A 21,514-nucleotide genomic window follows, 5' to 3' on the forward strand; every position below is an offset into this window, starting at 1 on the left:
CTGGTCTCAGCTGCGGCATCTGGTGGCACTGGCAAGCTTGCCTGATGTGCCACAGAGAGTCCTGATTTATGAAGCTGTAATTGGCTTTCCAATAAACATTTGTCAAAATAATGTACTCATTCAAACCAAAGCCTGCTTTATATGTTCATATAAAAGAGCACTTAACTTTCAGCAAAGAATTGTCTGCCATCAAAAACACTCTATAAACGGGGGAAATTTATGAAGACTAAGTACTTGAGGGTGATCACTGGAGGACTAAAGTTCACTTTCAACCTTTGGCGTGTTGAGTTCTGCTGTATGCTGGTTACTGATACTATATGTATCTCTCCCCCTCTCTCTCCAAGACTTATACTGAAAATCCAGGGTGCCCCCCCCCCCCACTCTGGCATGAAAATATAAATCTATCTTTTCAACATAAATTATTTACTGAGCAATCTGTAGGTAAGTAGGAACATAAGACATAAAGGATAAATGTAATTAACTGGAAGGAGATTTCACCTTAATTACTGAGTTTATTTAAATAGATGCATATCCCATTGTTTGCAAGGACCTGCTAATATTTCTATTTAGAACTAAATGGCTGACGTGGCTGTTTTTTATGTTACTGGTTAGCTACAGTTTTTGCACAAGACTATTGATAACGTGTTGCAGAGGAATGAGCACCTGTTTAGAAATGAAGCTCCTTCTCTGGACTTGGACCAAACAGCATGGCTGTAACAAGCCTGTACTGAAATAACAGAAATATTACTATAATACCAGAAATGGAACGACTTTGTGGATAATTCAGTCTTAGCCCAAGAGGCGAGATGTTCTATGTATGCCTAGAGAAGTGGTAAGGCATCCCCATGGACTACAATTCCCATCATCCCAGATCATTGGGGCTGATGGGAGTTGGAATCCAACATCTGGAGGCCCAACGCTCCCCCATCCTTGGTCAACTCTAAGCTTCCTTGGACACTTCTGAAAAACTCCTGCTGAAGGAGAGTTTGTAAACTCTCATGTCAGCATCTTCTCTTCGTAAATTGTTCTAATAGCCAAGAAAGAAGGAACTGACTTCCCGTGATTTAGACCCTAATGCATCTTGTGTTGGTGCAGAGATGTATGCATGAACAGGAGGACCGGGAAGATCCGTGTTCAAATCCCCACTTGGCTATAAAGTTCCCTGATGACCTTGGGCCAGTCACTACCCACAGCCTCTCCAACCAGCTCACAGAGTTGTTGTGAGGAAAAAATGAATTGGGGGTGGGTGGGTGGGAGGAGAACCATGTACACTGCCTTGAGGTCCTTGGATGAAAGGCAGGATATAAATGTAGCTAAATAAGTAATTAGTACAGCTCCTAACTTGCATTGCTTTCTGATCACCCTGCTATTGCACAGGAACATAGGAAGCTGCCTTATAATGAGACAGACCGCATAGCCTTGTTTACACTGATTGGTAGCAGCTCTATTGCAGTTATTAATATTGCACATATGGAAGCAATAGGATGAATAAAAGTTGACTCTTCCTGAAATAAAATTGTCCAGATCAAAAACATGGTTCTAAAGCTTTTCTAACAGAACTTGTTCCAAAACAGACTTTCAACAATAATGGTGCATCCATACAGTTGCGTAAAATCATGTACTTGTCCAAGCACGGGTTTAGCACCTTAAAAATATGAAATTACTTCAAACAGAAATCGAAAACCTTTCTCTCCACACAGACTCCATTCTAGCCTGAGGCATTCCAGGAGAGACATCATTAGCACACCCTTTGTATATTCTGTGGCTTGAGAACAAAGACCAGCTCACACAAAATGGAGATTTGCAATTGAATACCCCTCCCATGTGATCTAAGTTAAACACCACGGGAAAGCTAGCAGAGACACATTCTTAGTTAATTATGAACCTATTAGGCACTCAGAGAGCCACACTTAGTTTCAGTGGCGTTTAGCAAGACACATCCAGAGTCATTTTCCGTTTCAAGGTACAATTAAACAATTATACTTAACAAGCTCTCCAGGGTTTCAGACAGGGGTTTCTCCCAGTCCTACCTGCCGTTGCTGGGGAATGAACCTGGGGCCTTCTGTATGCTCTACCCCTGAGCTACAGCCCTTCTCCACCACAGTGTTCCAAAGCCTGGATCAGCAGCCTAAAGGGGTGGAGAAGGACATAATTCAGATGAGGATTAGATCAAGGTGTTCTCCATTTACAGTGGTACTTGGGTTAAGAACTTAATTTGTTCTGGAGGTCTGTTCTTAACCTGAATCTGTTCTTAACCTGAGGTACCACTTTAGTTAATGGGGCCTCCCGCTGCTGCTGCTGCGCGATTTCTGTTCTCATCCTGAAACAAAGTTCTTAACCCTAGGTACTATTTCTGGGTTAGTGGAGTCTGTAACCTGAAGCGTCTGTAACCCGAGGTACCACTGTATTTGCAGTTCTGGTTAGATCTTGTTAATGAGGTAAGTATTTCTGGCCCTTGTCTGGAGTTGTGATGTGGGGCCCTAGAATTTATCTAGACTGCAGGAGAATTATTATTTCCAAAGCAAACTAAATATTTAACTGGATGTATACAAACCAGTTATTAACATTTACAGAGAAGACACTGCCATAAGGTCAGTCTCGCTTGTTCCCTATTGCAACATTAATGTTTACCCGGACTGCTACTGGAATTGACCTCACTTTCATGCTTGCTCGGATCGTTATATAACACTGGGCAGAACAGTCAGTTGGGGCACAGTGTGTGAAAAACAATTCCCTGAATAACATGTAGAACATTGTTTGGGTTGGCCTTTTCAAACCTGCAGCCACAATATATGGCTTTGGTTTGAGCATATGCAGCAGTGTGATGTTTTGTATCTATTGCATTTTCTGCATTTATTCACTTAAAATAAGAGCAGTTAGTAAAACACACAGGAATATTGAGGGGAAATGTCTGGTTTTCATGATTAGACCATGCAATGAAGCAATATAGAATTGCTGTTATGTATTGGTGCCCTTCTATGATTCGTGTGCATTTCATTCCAGTCCTAAATAAATATCACTGAAGTCAATGGAATCTTATATTGAATAGGTGTGCTTCAGATTGCATGCTTTGTCAAGTCCTTTGTTATAATGATTGATATCATTTATTTGCTGAATACAAAGGCTATTTGTGTTTCCTATGTATCTTGCTATGCCAACACAGAACCTGTTATGGAAGGCAATCATATATATATATATATAATTTAAGTTTTTATTAAAGTGATCATATCTGACACTTTTGATACGACTTGCACAGGCAGCCCCTAGGGCTGGATGCAAAGTGGGCTTGGAAGCTCTCATCCTCCAACCAGAAAAAGGCTCTTCCTGTGAATCATGCCCAATTAATTAGCCCAATTGATCAGCATTCTGCAATCCCATGCAATACTTATTTGGGAATAACTCAAACTTCTGCCTTCAGCTAGTAAAGCATATTGAGCTAAAGAACGTCAGCCAGCTGAAATGCAAACTTTAGCTGTTAAATGAGAAATGCAAGCAATTTTGTAAAGAAGTGTTACAACTGAAATTGCTAGTAGGAAGCTGGAACCCCATCAAAGAACAGGAAAGTCGTATTCAGCCTCTGTTTGATCATTTCTCTCATTCTCTGATTTCCTCTATGCTGTTCTGTCGCAAGCAAACCTCATTTACTTGCCAGAGGAAGGCCATTCTGTCATTTATCCTGGCACTCTGATAGATGACACTCTTGCTTGTTTAAAAAACCCCGGTGTTTTCAATCAAAATTGGAGGACTGCCATAGAAACTTTAAAATATATTTGAAAAGTTGTGCCATAGCTGTCCCACTTCACAATGCTTTTGGCCCTAAGAATACAGCTTTGTGTGTGTGTGTATGTAGGCACATTTTTGCTGTTATGGTTACCCTCTGTTTATTTAAAAGCAGAAAGAAATTCATTGTGGTACATGTCAAAAGCTTCTTATTTATTTAACAAAATGTATATACTGCTTGATTGTGAGAAAACCTTTAAGTGGTTTACAAGAAATATTGCAGTTACTAATAAAAAAACATTTTAAAAATGATTAAAATTAACAATAGAAGAGATGAAAACGCATTAACATCTGTCTGCAGAGGCTTGCCTAAAACAAAAATCTTTTAAGCAGGCAATGAAAAAAAGTTCAGTTTACGCAAATACAGTTTTGAACATATGGAACCATCTCCAAAAGCTTTCTTTAAAAGGGAATGTGCCTTCTTCAGGACTGTTGTGTTTTTAGTAGCTATGCAATACAGAATTGCTAAGAGCTGGTGTGCAACCTGTAGGCTGTCTCCGCTGAGATTGGCCACTTGTCAGCCTTTCCGAGTAGCTTTGGTGACCAACAGTAAACAAAAGTCGTTTCCTGTCCCTTTCAGTTATAGCCCAATGTCATCATCCTGAACCAATCAAAATCATTTAGCTCTTCAGATCAGCTGTTGTCATAATATCATGTGATTACATATAATCATTTTTCAGGGCCTTTCTTTATTAAGACTTTCAACTAATTTTTCCTATCCATTAAATGTCTCCCAAGTCCCTCTTTCATCTATCTACAAAACAATTCAAGATTAATCACAATCGCCATGTCTAGCCGATTCTCTTTTATTGCGTACAGAGTTTCATGCATTTTAGCAGTTTATTCTTTTAAGTGTTCTAGAATTAACACCCATTACACAACGAACCTGAAAACAGCTAGTTCTCTATTATAAAAGGTAAGCACAGGCCTCTCCAATTTAGACTCAAAATAAAATGGAACCATCAAAACAATACAGCTTTTATGAAATGATAATTTTCTCCATCGCTTTCATTTCAGAGATTAGGGATACTCTTGCAATGCTCCCAATGCGAGCCTCCCTCACTGTGCAATTCTCTGTGGACCAGCCTAACGTTCAGAAAAACCAATGCAGCAGAAGAGTTGAGCACACGGCCTTTGCAGCTTATTGCCTAGGAGTGTCCTGGAGAAAGAGTTTCTTGGCATTCTTGCTTATGCACCCCACACAGAGGTAGCCAACGTTATGCTCTTCAGATATTGCAGACAGTTCCTATCAGCCCCAGCCAGCATGGCCATTGGTCAGGCACAATGGGAGCTGGAGACCTGCAACATCTGCAGGGTACCACAGGGTAGAGCTGTTAGGATATTCCGTTCCACCTTAAGTACAGGCATGACTGTTGTGTGTCACATGCCTGTTTACACTCCAGCACAGCTTGCTGGGAACTTCCATTTTGTGTATAGCTATTGCTTATGCTGCTTGCTTGACATGAAAGGGAGAAGACATGTTTTTCCTTTCGTCCTGATGTCCGCTGAATAAACTGCTTGTAAATATGCTGACACAGCCTCTCCTGCCACTTCTGTTGCGTAGCGTTTACTCTGCTGATTAGAGCGTGCTCTAGCTTCTGAAGGCTTCTGAGGCTGTGGGTTGCTGTTTCATGCTGAGCCAAGGACTAGAGATCGCCCAGTTTACCGGCCGGTGGGCTGGGGCCAGCTGGGGGCTTGCAAATTGCCCCTGTTCCCTTGGCTGCATCCCAACAGCCGGACAGATCCTATCAGCCCCAGCCAGCATGGCCATTCGTCAGGGACAATGGGAGCTGGAGACCTGCAACATCTGCAGGGTACCACATTGCTTGCTGGCTTTGAGACAATGGCAAGAGGGTAGAGCGTAGCCAAATATCTACAGAATCACTCAAGAGTCTTATTTGAACTTTCTGCTCAATGAACATTCACAGCAGCGTGCAGCCTATCAGCAAGTCAAGTATAAGAGCAGGAGCCTCTTAATTTCAGGGTCGTGGGTTCGATCCCTGCTTTGGGCAAAAGATTCTTGCATTGCAGGGGGCTGGGCTAGATGACCCTTGTAGTCCCTTACAACTCTGCAATTCTATAAACTAAAGGCAACAGACTTCTATTGACCATAAAAGCCTGCATCAGGTCTGGGAGTGGTGAAACCTGGGTTCAAGGCTCGTTTCCAGTCTTTGAGGATACCATATGACTATCACCATCTATGAAATTAGGGAGGGGGAGGAACCATTATGAAAATATATTTAATTAACCCCCCCATGGTAATTGGCTTCAAAGGGAAATTAGATGTTGTTCATTATTGACCTAGCTGAATTTATTATGAAAACTGGTTTCTATGTATATCTGTCTATATCCATATTGATGAAACTAACATGCTGACAGAGATTTCTTGTAACATTAAATTCCCCATTTTTTTCTTTTTTTAAAAAGGGCTTGATGCATGGAGGGGGGCACAATGATTTATTCATTTATTGAGAGGTTAGCAATGACCAGAACATCAAAGAAGCCTTGTTATTGTAAATAAGTACTCCTTGCCAAAAAGATGACTAAAAATTTAGTTGTAACCAAACACTTACTGGAAATCTCTTGCCTGCACACGCATGCCTAAAATAAGAACTCTGATCAGAATTTGTATGACAAAAAGTATGCATTAGGAAATCATCAGTTTCAGATTTCTGTTTTTAGACAAATGCCTACTGAAATGAATGAGAGCTAAAGGAGAAGATACATTAGCTCTGTATCTGTGCCCTTAAGTGCAGTGATATTTGATTTTTTTAAAAAGGGCAAATTGCTACTTCAGGGCCCTAAATCTGGATGAAGACCTTTTTGTGGGGCACTGTGGCAATCACACAGGGTCCCCGGACGTTTAATGGTCTATTGATCCCTGTGCCACCACTGTGCTCGCTTCCCCGCTGCCACCAACCCATTACTCTTGGGTAAAACTCTGAGTCCAGACAGTTGTTAAAAGTGAACCAAAAAACCCAAGTTTATTTTACAAACATTAACAAGTTTATGGTTTCTCAGATAATATTCATGTCAGTATCTTAACTTTAGTTTATTTACCGGCCTATAACTTCCTAATACCTTCTGACTGATTATCTCAATTATTTGACTGACTCCTCTTAACAAATTCTCTCACTCTCTCACACCAGACTAGCCCAACCCACAGACTTTTCTTCTCTGTCTCTTCTAACTCCAGACTGTCTTCTCAACCACCCTAACTCTAACTCTCTAAAAATACACCCCTGTGCTTAAACCTTATACACAGTTAACTCTATCCCATAGCTGTCAACTTACAGATTTGAAAATAAGGGACCAGCAGCCTTGAAAATAAGGGATCAGCAGCCAAAATAAGGGACCTGCAGCCTCACCTGTTCCAGGCACTCCAGTCTTCCTGTCCTCCTGCAGTCTGGTCAAACTCATGCTGGTAGCTTCGAGAACACTGTCCAACCAACTTTGTAACCAGAGGTTCAACTGAATAGAATCTGAATCACATGCACCACAAGGCCTATGCAGCCTCAACTTAAGATGGCTCCCTGGCCTGGCTTTGCACTGCGAAGTTTGCAGCAGCACGTGAAACAAAATGGCGTCCAGCATTCAAAAAACCCCTCAGCTTGCATTAACTAGCCACACACAAGGCATGCAAGCTCCACCCCCCAGTCGTTCTTAGACTTCTTATTGGGTGAGCAACACAGCCAAGCAACACAGTTGGAGCCTCCCTCCTCCCTGGCCGGCAGGGAGGGAGGGAGAGGAGCTGCTTCCTTTGAAATTTAAGGGACATCATTTAAGGGACATTTAAGGGACATCCATCAATAAGGGACAGCAGCGGGACATGGCGCTGGAACAAGGGACTGTCCCTTCAAATAAGGGACACTTGACAGCTATGCTCTGTCCCCTGAGTTCCCATTGGTTAGTCATCTTACAATTAGTTAACCCTTTCCCTATGAACCCAGTATGATGTCACACACATAGGAGGGCAAACGCCACAGGCGCCTTTAACTTTTTGACTGCCACTATGATGCTGATTTGGATTGAGGGGTAGGGGGAATTGCAATTTGCAAAGGAAAAATACCCCTCTCATTTGCTTCATTGGAAACTGTTTTCCTTATGTGTAACTGCTCTGGGAGCAGGTCTGCTCTGGAAGGAAGCCGTTTGGTTGAGGATGAAGGAAAATACATTTTCCAATATGGCTCCTAGATTTTTGGAATACATTGTCTGGGGTGAGCGGAATTAGCTGCCTCTGCTCCCGTTCCAACTAAACACCAGGAAGAACTTTCTGACAGAAAGCGCTGTTCAACAGCCAAATGGACTCCCTAGTGCTCCCTTCCAGCTCTGTGATTCTATGATTTAATGTTTTTAACTGGGCATTGAGAACTGTATTAGCACAGTGGACATTTTAATATGCATCATTGCCAATAATATTAATATATACTGCTTAATATGCAAAATCTTGACGTGGTTTACATAAAACACAGTAAGATAATAAAGAAAAAGAAAGCTGTATATACAACATTTAAAACCAAAAATACCAAGAAATACATCAGTAAAAACCAGAGAAGCCATTAATAAAACATTCAGTTAAGTATCAATAAATAATAGAGCAATGCAATGAATCTTGTGAGTCTGGGAATACCTTCTTAATTAGATGGTTTTTTAGGTGGTGCTTAAAGTTTGTCACTGTTTCTGCCTCATGAACAGATCTGGAGTGCTTGTCCCCACAGTCTACTCTCATGTGTTAAATTAATCCAGAAGAGGGCTTAGGAAATATGAAAGGAAAGATGCACACCCTTGCTCTGGTCCTGCTGCCATTCAGGAATTGTTTTCTCATGGAAATGTGGTTTCTCTATAACCAGGCCTTGGGCTGATGGAACATTCCGTCAAAGATAGATCTAGGGCAGCGAGACCGATTTGGTCGCACTGGGTGGGGAGCTTCTGGGAAGCTGCAGCAGACACCACAACGACGCCCAACAGAAGGTGACGGGAGAGCCACCAAATTTTGGCATCGCACAGGGTGCCACTGAAATATGAGGTGTCAAGGTCTCCCACGGATTCTATGGCCTTTTAAATGTATTTATGGGAGGGGGGATTATTGGTTTGTGTTTGTTCTGGTTTTATTATGCATTTTGTGTTCTCATTTTGTATTTTTATGTTGTGAACCACCCTGTGATCTTTGGATGATATACACATGTAATAAATAATAGTAGTAATAATAATAATAATAATAATAATGGGAATCAGACCCTCATGTTTCTCTTAGAGGCTCTGCCTATCCACAAACAATTAATTCTTCACTTGAAAGCTGTTTTCAGGGATGAAGCAGCTAGCAAAAGTAGTTCCCTGGAAAAGCAAAACTCAACATCACACGCTCCTTTGCTGTTATATGCAACTTCCTTAATTACTCCCAACTTTTAAAAGCTTGTCAGAATGAAAGCAGTACTAATCTGATTAGTAACTGTGATAGAGTAAATCTACTGTAAAAATGGATCATACCCCAGGTTTTGAACATGATATCATTCAAGTCACTTGAGACTTGCCACTGTGAAACAAAAGTCTCTTTGATGGAATTTTTATTTCAGGATATATCTTTTTTTAAAAGCATAAGAAACATTATTGTTTTGTGTTCCTCGACAAAAAAGTTGCTTGTAAAAGTTTATTAGCAAAGGAGGAAATATTACAAACATGAATGAATACACTGTACAATGCTATAAGACAGAGAGGAACCGTCAGCAAAATAGAAATTCAAGCACTTTACTAATTTACTTGTTGCATTTACATACCTCCCTTCTGCCAAAGCAGTTTATGTTTTTTTTTATTAAATCAATTGGCAAATAGCCATTTGCAAGTAAACCATTGTTTACAGAAAATAAATGTCTTTCAAGAGCCTTACATTGGCGTAATTACACTCCAGTAATTGATAATACAAGTCCATCTCTCTATAAACTAATCAATCCAAAAATTTCCATCTCCATTTGTCAATCTCTGCCATCTCTAGATGTTTCAGTACCCACTCCCTTATAGACAGATCTGCTATTAACATAATTGGCATCAAGAAGTTCAAGTTGTTACACGTGTTTTCCTCAATCGCATTAAGCAAGACAAGAGAATTTAAAAAAAAAATGGAAATGGAAATTGCCAATGTTTGCATATTTGTCCCATGCCCAGAATGGAAATCAATCCAGAAAATATTGATTGATTGTATTTAGTCTGCAAAGATACGTAACTAATGACACCCCACCCACCCCATTTAAATTGCATGCCCTCTTCACTTAAATGTATAGAACAATGACATCATTAATTATATTAAATTTGTAACTAGCATAAAATTATGCACATAATTCTATTAAATCGACAGCAAGAAGAATAGTGTAATATTCAATTTGAGGGAGGTAGCAGGGAATCTGAACTGCAGCAGAATGGAAACAGCACTGACTGAGATGAAGACAAGATGGCACAGAATTTACTGGTTTCCTACATCCCTAACTAAGACTAGCACTGGAGTGTATCTTAATTTGCAACCTATCATTTTCACTATAGTTCTGACTATTTTCCTCCCCAAATCATAAACCTTCTGACAATCCCACTGCACATGTGACAAAGGCGCATTTATAGCTGGGAACTTCCAATGCTTAAATTGTGCGTCTGAATGAATTTTATTCAGCTTAGCTGGAGTGAAATTCCAATGTAATATCAGCATAATTTAATATATTAACACAAACAAACGGTATAAAATATTCCCATGCTGACTTCAGGAACAGACGACACTGGCTGCATGGGTTGGGCTTCTCCTCTTCTACCTTCGCTCAGGGCACACGGGACTTAATCAACCCCAGGAAAAGTGGAGCTGGGACTGCCCCATAAGTTCAGGAGTTGTTGAGTATGTGCTCTCTGGCCCCAGGTGTCTTCTCCTAGGAGCATTCCGCTGCCCCAATTTCTTGGCAGCATCAGCTGCACTGAAGTTAAAAGGGGGAAATACTTTGGACTCTGTGTTTGTTAAGTGGAAAAATCAGCACATTTCCTTACGTGGAACTTGGAAACTCTCTGTGCCTCCATCCCCTTCTGTTTCTGCATGTCATTCTGGCACTCGCAGCTACTCATTTTAAAGCAGCGAAAGCTCTTCATTCCTCATTGTGTGTCATATGCAACTCTTATTAGATTTATTATAAAATGACAAAAACTCTCTGGCAGCTGCAGTTGGGGCCAGAGATATGTCAGCATCGATGATGAATGGGCTCCCTGAGAGGAAATGGAGAAAAGCCTGAGTAGCAAAATGTAGCTCTGGACCTACGTGTTGAAAGCCCCAATCTGGTGCTTTATTTTGGACAACTGAAGGCACAGGCATCAGTTTCTAAATTTGGTCACTATTCTGTTTTTCTGGTGCTGCTTCTTTTGCTTTTTAAAAATGCTTTCCTGGAAATTTGCAGAATTGCAAAGGCAGAAGGGACCAGGCAGTCCCGCAGTCCAACTCCAGTGGCCCAGGCTCATATCTCAGCTCAGGAAGGACACCCATGAGTAAGTAGGACAGGCGGCCTGGGAAAGCAAGGACGAGCATTTTCTCCTCATCGTCTTCCATGAACTGGAGGTGGACTGTCTGCAGCTCTACTAGTGTAGAACCTCTATGTGATGCAAGACCATGGGAAATCTACACGATACAGGGAGCCTCCATTAGTACAAGAGTCTCCCTGCTGCTAACTTGTGGAAGGAGATGGAGATGGCAACAGGGTGGTGGAGTTAGTACGCTTGTCTCCACTCATCTCACTTGCATGTTTTACTTGCTCATGAGGATAATGCCTCAATACTGCTATAGTGTCAGGGACTGGGCAGAGGAGGAATGGTGGAGATTGCCTCCCCATCCTGACCCTTCCAGGGAGGAGGAAGACAGTCTAGATTTACAACAGGAGTTTGAGGGAGGTAGCAGCTCAGAGGCAGATGAAGGGGAAAGCTGGGAAATCATGGAAGAGCCAGAACAACACCCAGTTGACGTGTTGTCATTAGAAAGCATTCCATCTCCCAGAACCTGGTGAGCCTTAAAAGTAGGAGAGCAAAGAGTTCAAAGACAGAGGGCAAATAGCAGAACCAATAGAGGAGATGATGAGAATGACAAATGAGGAAGTGGGAGAGAAAGGGGGTAGAGATTCACTCAGGACAACACCATTATCCAAGAGGCTGGATTCTATAGCCTCTCTCTGTAAAGACTGAAATAAAAAAAGGGTGGTAAGAAACTTTTCCTTGTCTTTATACTTTCCTGGGCAACCAGCTGGGAGCTGCTGAAAGCATCCTGACATGTAGGCAGGAGCTCCAACTTCATAGGGCCAAGGTGTCTCAAGCTCTCTCAATATCTGTTGGGAGGGGCTGGGCCCCCTCAATGCTGAGGACATGGAGGAGACCGAGCGTGGAGCTGAGCGTGTCACGGCTTCAGTGGCCAGCTCCTCCTGAGCACAAGAGAGGAGGAGCCACCAGCTATTGAAGCTGCACTATGCTGGGCTCCAGGCAAAGCCTCCCCTGAATTTTTAAAAAAGCATAAAACATACTTAGAATTTTGAATCTCCATGGCAAGACATGTATGTCCTCTTCACATCAGTTATGATGCAGATAGAAAACATGTAATTGGTGCTGTCAGCCAACCTAAGGAGCAACTGGGAGCTCATGTTAAGCAAAGGCAGAACTGGGAGCTTGCTTTGTAGCCTTCGGTTCACTTGCCCTACACCTGATGTCAGGTGTGACAGGTGTGTGTTGTTTGGAGGAAATAGGTTTATGGGCCAAATTTAGACCCATGCTAGGCCTAATTCAGCCCACTGGTCAGAGGTTTCCCACCCTGATTCAAGGATACATTCCAGTCAGGTAAAAGCAACCACAGAGAGTGCAGACTGAGGCCTGGGGAGTCCTGATGGGTAGACAGATCTGGAGATCAACATTCTTTTTTTAAAAAAATCTATTTTTTATAGATTTTTGAATTTTCATTTCAAAATAAACATTTTACAAGCTTTAAAATATCTAATGACTTCCCCTTTCCCATATATTTGATAAATATTTTCCACTCTTCTTTAAATATACATTCTTCTTTCTCTCTTATTCTGTGTGTTAAACCTGCAAGTTCTGCATATTCTAACATCCAGTCCTCTTTACATGGGACCTTGCTCACTGTCCATTTTTGGGCTAACAGATTACTGGCCACTGTTGCACACATAAATAAACTTTTCTGGAACCTAGGGATTTCTGTCTGGGTTATTCCCAATAGAAAGGATTCTGGTCTATTTGGGGAGGTAATTTTAAGCATTTCCCCCTCAACTCATTATAAATCATTTCCCAATATTCTTTTACCTTTTTACATGTCCACCACATATGAAAAAAGTTCCGTCCATTTATTTACAGTTCCAGTGCATATCTGATTCTACTTTATACATCTTAACCAACCTACTCGGAGTTAAATACCAACCACGAATCATTTTCAAATAATTCTCTTTCAACGAATAACATGCAGTAAATTTCAAGTAACTTTTCCAGAGTTTCTCCCAGAGGTTTAAGTCTATATTGCGTTCTATATCTATTTCCCAGTATGTCACTGAAGTTTTAACTAGCTCGTCTTTTGTTCCCCATTCTAATAAAAAATTATACATTTAAGGCAAAAGTTTATCCTTATTTTGTAACAGTTCTTTTTCAAATTGTGAGCTTTGGTCCCAACATACCTGCTGGAAGTTCGCTGCCCCTGTCCTAAAGTAAAGTAGCAGCTTAAAATCTCTTGAACAGGTGAAACAGGTGAAGCTGCCTTATAGGTCTCTCTAAGGTTGCCAACAGGGATCTTTCCTCAGCTTTGCTACCTAAGAACTAGGGCTGGCCCACTCATGAGGCAAGGTGAGGTGACTGCTTCAGGCAGCAGGATCCACAGGGGCAGCAGATACCGTCTCCCAGGAATGCATCACTTGCTGCCATGCTCTTCTTGGAGGTCAAATGGTCTTCTCCTCAGCAGCCCCCCCCCATGCCACCTCTGGCAACTAGGAGGTGGTATCGGTCTTCTATGGAGTAAATGGCAGGTGCTGCCCTCTGGGGTCTGTACCCACCTTAAAGGGTGGTTACGGGTGATTTGAAGTCTTTGTGGCAGAGGGAGAGCTTTGTTTTCAGCTCTGAATAGAAGAAAATCATATTTCTAAGATGCTGTACCTGTGCTTGGACAAACACATGATATTATGCAACGGTTTGGATGTAACATTATTGTTTTGAGTGTCTGTTTGAACCTTATTTTTGGACTGGACAATTTTTATTTCCAGAAGTTTTTATTCACCCTGTTGCTTCCATATACACAATAACCGCAATAGACCCAGAGAGCCAATGACAGGTGGAGCTAGAGTCTATGACATGCAGAGGTAACTAATTCTGGATGTGTCCTCATCATTTCCCCTGCTGGGTTCTGTAAGAGGCAACACTGAGACTAAGGAGGAAAAAGTTGATAGCCACTTCGAGGCCCTGGATGCAGGTGGAGGCTGAAAGCCAATTGAGTTTGGTGGGCCAGTGTCTAATCTGCCCGAATGGATTAGCCTTCACTAGATGATGTCGATTGGACTAGTGTACATGGCTCCTGGGTGGGAAAAAATGTCAAGACCTGAGCCTGTTTTCTTCACCAACTTTGCATCTTCTTCTGCAGCTAAGCTGTTTATACCAAGCCAACAACAAGAATGATGTTAATTTCCTGGATATATAAATCTCTGCATTTGTGTTTTTCCATACACAAATTGTGCCTGGAATAACAGCGTTGCAATTTGCCAAAAAGTGCACATGAGGGTATGCACACATCACTGTGTGTGGCTTGATGCACAGACTAGATAGCCAGACATCCAAGGACCTCGCGTCTGGGTTTATGACAAACTGCCCGAAACCTTGCAGTGATAAAAGGAAAGACTGAGTTAAGGCAACTTTTATAAAAAAAGAAATTCAGCAGCAAATTCATTTCCCAGAGAGCTACAGTCCAACTTTGGCTTGAATTAAATGTTCTGTGGTTAACATTTTTATTTCACTGCCAACCATCCATATGTGATGAGAACAGCAAAATGTTATATAAATCATGATTGGGACTGCCCTCCCCCATTGTGGTCCTGTTATTAAGATGTATATCAATGGATGCAAAGCTCATTTTATTGGCAGTGTAGGCTTAAATTTAGATCCAGTACAATAGTAGCTGCAATGGAAAGAGAGAAGACAGGTGAGGGGCCTCTTACTGTGCACAAAGAGTACTATCCCACCTATATGTAGTTAGCATGGGAACATAGGAAGCAGCTGTACCCCCAAGTCAAACCATTGGTCCATCAAGCTGAGTAGACTGGTAGTCTGGTTGGCAGCAGCTCTGGAGGGTTCCAGGCAGGGGGCATTCCCAGTCTTGGAGATACGGGAGATTGAACCTGGGATCATTGGTATACAAAGCAAATGCTCTACGACTAAGGCATAGCCATTCGCCATTGGGCCATGTGATATTTTCTTAGGAAAAGCGGTAGGAGTTGGCACCCTGAGTGAGACTGGGATTAGCCGTGCCACATCTCTGAACCCACGGAGGCTCCAGACCAGCTGGCCTTTAAAGTCACCCAAGAAAAGAACAGAAGAATGGCATTTACCTTATTTTCCTTTGCTAGAGAATTGTTATAGCAAGCGGAGGCCTAGCTTTAAAGCAGGGGTAGGCAACTTAAGGCCTGGGGGCCAGATACGGCCCAATCGCCTTCTCAATGTGGCCCAGAGATGGTCCGGGAATCAGTGTGTTTTTACATGAGTAGAAGTATGCTTTTATTTAAAATGCATCTCTGGGTTATTTGTGGGGCATAGGAATTCATTCATCCCCCCCCCAAAAAAATATAGTCCAGCCCACCACATGGTCTGAGGGACAGTAGACTGACCCACGGCAAAAAGGGTTGCTGACCCCTCCTTTAAAGGAAGACCCAGAGCAGGAACTACAACCAGGCTTCTGGTTGGAGCTTACTGTTAATAAGAGCATCACCTCCTTTCCACAGCATGCTGCATCTCCTGCAGAGCAGCAGATTAAATTCGTAGCCTCAGCTTGCCATTGTCCTTAAGACAGGGATGAGGGATCGGTGTGCTTCCAGAGGCTCATAGCAGTGGTGGGACAGAAGGCAGGAGGACTGATGGTATGTGGAGATGGAGCCAATGACAGACAGAGTCAGCTGATTCTAGTTTTGTCTGCATCCTCTTCCCTACTGAGTTACCAATGGGCAACACAGACTAAGGAGGGGAAGCTGTTAGGCAGTATTTATTTCTTAGTCCGGCTCTAGCAGGCAGGGAACTGGCTGACTGCAGACTGAAGGTGGTGAGGCCGCACCCCATTCGCCCTAGTGGACCAGCCTCCATTGGTTGCTGGACCACACTCGACATCAATCGCAGGCTCCACATCCTTGGCTCAAGGCTTAGCTACCACAGCTGACGGGGATGGCAGAGTCTTTAAGAGACCTTCAGCATGCAGACATACATGAAACAGAAGCAAATCACAGAATTGCAGTTGCAAGGGATCTTGAGGATCATCTAGTCCAACCCCCTGCAATGCAGGAATATGAAACTGTCCCATACAGGGATTGAACCGTCATTCATGGCATTATCAGCACCATGCTCTAACCAACCGAGCTATCCAGATATTGTTTGTTCTTGTGGGGTAAGCTAGGTTTTCATCGACCTTTGCTGTTCAAATGATACATATATTTGCCTCTGTAATAAATGTGGATTTCCTCGTACAGTGGTACCTCGGGTTACAGACGCTTCAGGTTTCATACGCTTCAGGTTACAGACTCTGCTAACCCAGAAATAGTACCTCGGGTTAAGAACTTTGCTTCAGGATGAGAACAGAAATTGTGTGGCGGCGGTGCAGCGGCAGCAGCAGGAGGCCCCATTAGCTAAAGTGGTACCTCAGGTTAAGAACAGTTTCAGTTTCTATATTTATATGTACCTGTTTAAAGCAAAATAAAAGTTTTTTTTTTTAAAAAAGAACAGTTTCAGGTTAAGAATGGACCTCCAAAACGAATTAATTTCTTAACCTGAGGTATAACTGTATGGACACACACATACAGTGTGTGTGTGTGTGTGTGTGTGTGTGTGTGTGTGTGTGTAAAAAAATGAGGTGTTGGTGCTCATATCTTGATAAAAGTGTCATGGATGCCAATGGAAAATGGCTACCATGGACATCAAAACAATATGTGACGGTATTCCTTATCTGTGAGTATTGTCACCAAAAAGGATTAATATGGTTTTTTAAAAAAAGCCTGTTATTCTTATTCTTATTACCCCACTTACTAATTACCTTCAACACATCATCTGGAGACTGTCCCTCCTTTGCTTTCCCCCAGTGAACGAACCTCCCTGCCTTCTGCCCACTTTTATTCAGTGTGCAAGGAGGTGCTGGCACTTCAGGCAGGTGACCACCCATACTGTAAACAGTCTATGGCAAGAGTAGACATCTTCTGTCTGGGATTCCCCTAGTCTCCCAGAAGTATTCTATGACTGACACACCAGTCTGGATGAATACAGTTCCTACCAGAAGGAGGAGAAGGAGAAATAGAAGAGTGATACTGCCTGTGAAACACTCACACAAGAGTGCTATTTTTCTAGAAAAAGAGGTGCCAGAACTCACCATGAACACCTCTTTCTCCCAATGGCAATGGTGCCCACCTGAGAAGTGCTGGAACTGAGTTCTGGCTGAAAAAACCCTGCACACAACCTCCAAAAAAAACCAGCTTCAGCATAAATGTTTGTTGCTGGCTACTAAAGTCTAGTTATACTTTAGTACAAAAATATATGAAATCCATCTATAGTGAAATAAGCAACTCACCACATTGAAGCTGCCAGTGGAACAGGCAATCCTGATTTTTTTTGCATTAAAAATTTCCCACAGATATATTGCTGCCGATAGCTATTGATTATCTGCAACTGAATTGATATCGAATGAGAACACACTAACTAACTTAGTTTGCAGTTATCATTTAAAATGGTTGGGGTTTTTTTTTGCCGCATATATATTTGATAATTCTTATTGTATATAATTTCAAATGTTTCTGTTAACAACCATTCACATCAAAATACTATTTATATATCTTGTTTGGACTACTACTACTTCAGGGAAGGGAAATGGATTTTGGGGTGGTTTGGGGGGTGGCGAAGCATCATGTAGGGAAAGTGTAAAATTTTCCTGCAAGTTTTGCACTTCAAATCACTACTACCATAGCTAACGTTACTTTAGAAAAAGCAACCACTGCGAGTTCATTACACATATTTGTGTGAGACGCATACTTGGACTCTCATGCAACCCCATTTCACTCACAGGCTTATACTATGTGGCAATACAAAGTGTTGATTTTATGTCCCTTTGAGTACATGGTTTTTACAATCCTTACACAAAATGAAAACAAAGAAGCTCAGTCCTGCAGCAGATGTGGTCTTCTTCCCCCTCTACCTCGGAAATTAATTCCACATTTCATCTAAAGAATGAACAGGATGCAGAAAACGAAGATTCTGATACAGAAAAGCCCGGCATTCATAGATAAATGCACCACGGTCAAAATGCAAAGCTACGGTCAGGCTGTGCTCCTGTCCTTCAGGAGACTGCCAGCAGATGGCACTAGTCCTGCGTGCATCATCTCATGTCCTCATCCTCAAAACAAACACCAGTGAGCACAAAAGAAACTGATAGCCTAGTGAGGTCACATGCCACTTCAAAGAAACCTGATAGTTTTAGCATACTGGGAACCCATTTAACATTATCTTTCTGACTATTATCTCATCTCTATATTTTATCTGACAGTTTTCTAACTCAGCATTTTATATACATGCACTGTGCCATCCTAAAGGTCAAACATTGCTATGTGCATTCTGAGCTTTCTTTACAATACGCCAAGTCGAACAAACCACGTCAGCTTTTAGCAGTAGGTTATTATTTAGTGCTTTGTGCAGTGACCTTGGCAAGACAGGTTGCATTTACCCTGTTTTTTTGGTGTTTATCATTTGGTCTCATTGTTCATCCAAACCCATTCTCACGTTCAATTAACCTAAATTTGAAAATGCAGGCAGCAGGCATCGTGTAGTGTTTTTAACAACATATTTATTATTATAAGGAGCTAAATTCAGAGAACATCAGCCTAGCTTGATGGGACAAGCACTGGATCAGATCCCTTTTGATCTTCAAGTACCCGAATAAAGTAAACGAAGGAGTACACACCATACCAAATGAGCCATGTTATATAGACAATAATGCTGTGAATGAGGTTTGTTTTCCAGTGTTTAAGGGACAGATAACAAACACATGAAAATTAACAGACTGGATCAGACTAGTGTTCTGTCTAGTAGGCTATAAATAACCACCACTTCAAGGAAGGTTCATCAACGTTGTGACAGGCTCGGGTGCTCTAAACAAATACAGTTTGCAGTGAAATGGAGGCTGAAATGGAAAATCACACTTCAGACTGAAATTATCTTGTGGAACATATACAATTGTGCCACGTCAGGAGGTAAAAAAGTACCTAAACTTGCACTGTCTGTATGCCACACTTGCTCTTTACTGAAAAACAAGAGTTAAACCCGCAGCTTTCCCCATAAAAATAAGAATAATACAAGATTGATCGCTGTGCCCATGAGATCCAAATTTTTGCACTGGGGAGAACAATTTTTGCTCTTGGGAAGAAAAATCGCAAATTAGGAAATTCTGACACACACACACACACACACACACACACACACAGAAACAAACAAAAAGCCACACAATGTGATCTGCAAACAGTATGACTGAAAATGGAGGGGTTTTCTTTCTTTTTTTGCATGCAGTGGAACTAGCTTATTGGTGTACAAGGGAATGATATATGTAAGATATTGTTAGGCCACAGAAGTGCCATGATTGGCATGATGCCTTCGTGAGGTTGCACAAAATGTTTGCAAAATGAAAGGCCTGGGCAAAGAGGTTCCCCACAACCTTTCCCTTTTCAAAGCCCTGAGCAGGAATTGTACACGTGCTTTCAGGTTTTCTATGGAAGGACGAGGGTAGCAATTTACTTTAAAAGAACAGACCATTGCATTCCAAATTATCTGATGTTGCTAAAGAAGCATGGATCGGAGTCCAAATGTTGCATTGTGATGATCATAATTGCTGCTTGCGTACATTCCCCGGTAATCCAAGCTCAGATGTCCACGTCCTGTTTAGGCTCACCATATACACAGCCATTTAAACTTGGCTCAGGCCACAGGCTGCCTTCTTTCACCAGAATGCAAGTGCTAATCACACATTCCTCTGCGAGGTTTTGTGACTCTTACCTTATTTTGAGTATGTTCATACCACCCTTCAAACATTATAATGCACATGTGTTCCCCTTCACAAAGATTATTCCCACTCATATAGAAAAAAATGTCTTAAGTGGGTTATTGATTAGTAATGCATTAAGAGCAAGGATGGCCCGTGAGACGGTTGGCTCAGGGTTACCACTGTCTGTCTGGCGATGAGGAGCAAACAAGACAAAACGTTAAATGTGCCTCTGCATTTAATGCACATTTTAAAAGAAGCAAATAGCAGCCAAGGTGTGATAATTATTGGGGGCTAAACAGTTTGGAAAGGGAGTTTTCCCCTTGGCTACAATCTCGACACAAAAAATTGCTCTTTTGAAGCTGCTATTTGCATTGGAAGGAAAAACCCCACTGGCACCAATAGGAGCTTTCCTCCGAGTGCAAACAGCAGCTTCAGAGGAGCAGTTTTCATCAGCACTGAAGCATGGGAGGAAAAGGGTAAACTGCCATCCTTATTGCTGTGATCCTGCTGAGATCCTGTGGATATCCTGCTATCATCCCAGCACACCAGTGGCTGCTATTTACAGAGCGGGAAAAAACATTAAAAGCAAAGACGCATTAAACACCTGCGTGTGTTACTGCATGATGTGGAGGGCAGTGCTGTTGCTGGAGGGCATCTCAAGACAGTAGAGGAGGCAGAGGGACTGTTAACATGACACTATGAAACTGTGCATGTGCTGAGTGGGGAGCAGTGACCAGCAGCGACCATTCTGGTGGCTGCCAGCTGCTCAAAAGTTGCTGACTAGCATTGCGAAAACACCTTGGGTCTGAATATCCAGAAGTGTTACACTAAACTTTGGGACTTCCCAGTAATGGAGAAACTAGAATCCCAACCACCACAACATAGAACTGTAGTGTTGGAAGGGACCATGAGTTTCATCTAATCCAACCATATTTCTTTTGTGAGGATGGTGAGATACGTATATCAGCCAGATAAAGCATGACTATGGGACTTGTAGGAGTTTATTTCAAAGTGATAGTAGCATTCTGGAGTTGGGAGGTGTAACTTTCTAGGACAAAGCCTTAAATGTACATAGAATTTGATGCTATCACGGCTATAATATATTGGTTTAATGTCGCATTAATTGCTTTTTTCAGTTTGTTTTTTTTAAATTAAAGGATGAGAATTTGCATGGTGCTGAAAAACAGATGATGAAGAAGAGTTTGGATTTGATATCCCGCTTTATCACTACTCGAAGGAGTCTCAAAGAAGCTAACATTCTCCTTTCCCTTCCTCCCCCACAACAAACACTCTGTGAGGTGAGAGGGGCTGAGAGACTTCAGAGAAGTGTGACTAGCCCAAGGTCACCCAGCAGCTGTATGTGGAGGAGCGGAGACGCGAACCCGGTTCACCAGATTATGAGTCTACTGCTCTTAACCACTACACCACGCTGGCTCTAGTGAGCGACCTCATGAAACACCACTATGAAGA

Source organism: Podarcis filfolensis (genome assembly GCF_964270895.1).
Source record: "Podarcis filfolensis genome assembly, chromosome: 7".
Lineage (NCBI taxonomy): Eukaryota > Metazoa > Chordata > Lepidosauria > Squamata > Lacertidae > Podarcis > Podarcis filfolensis.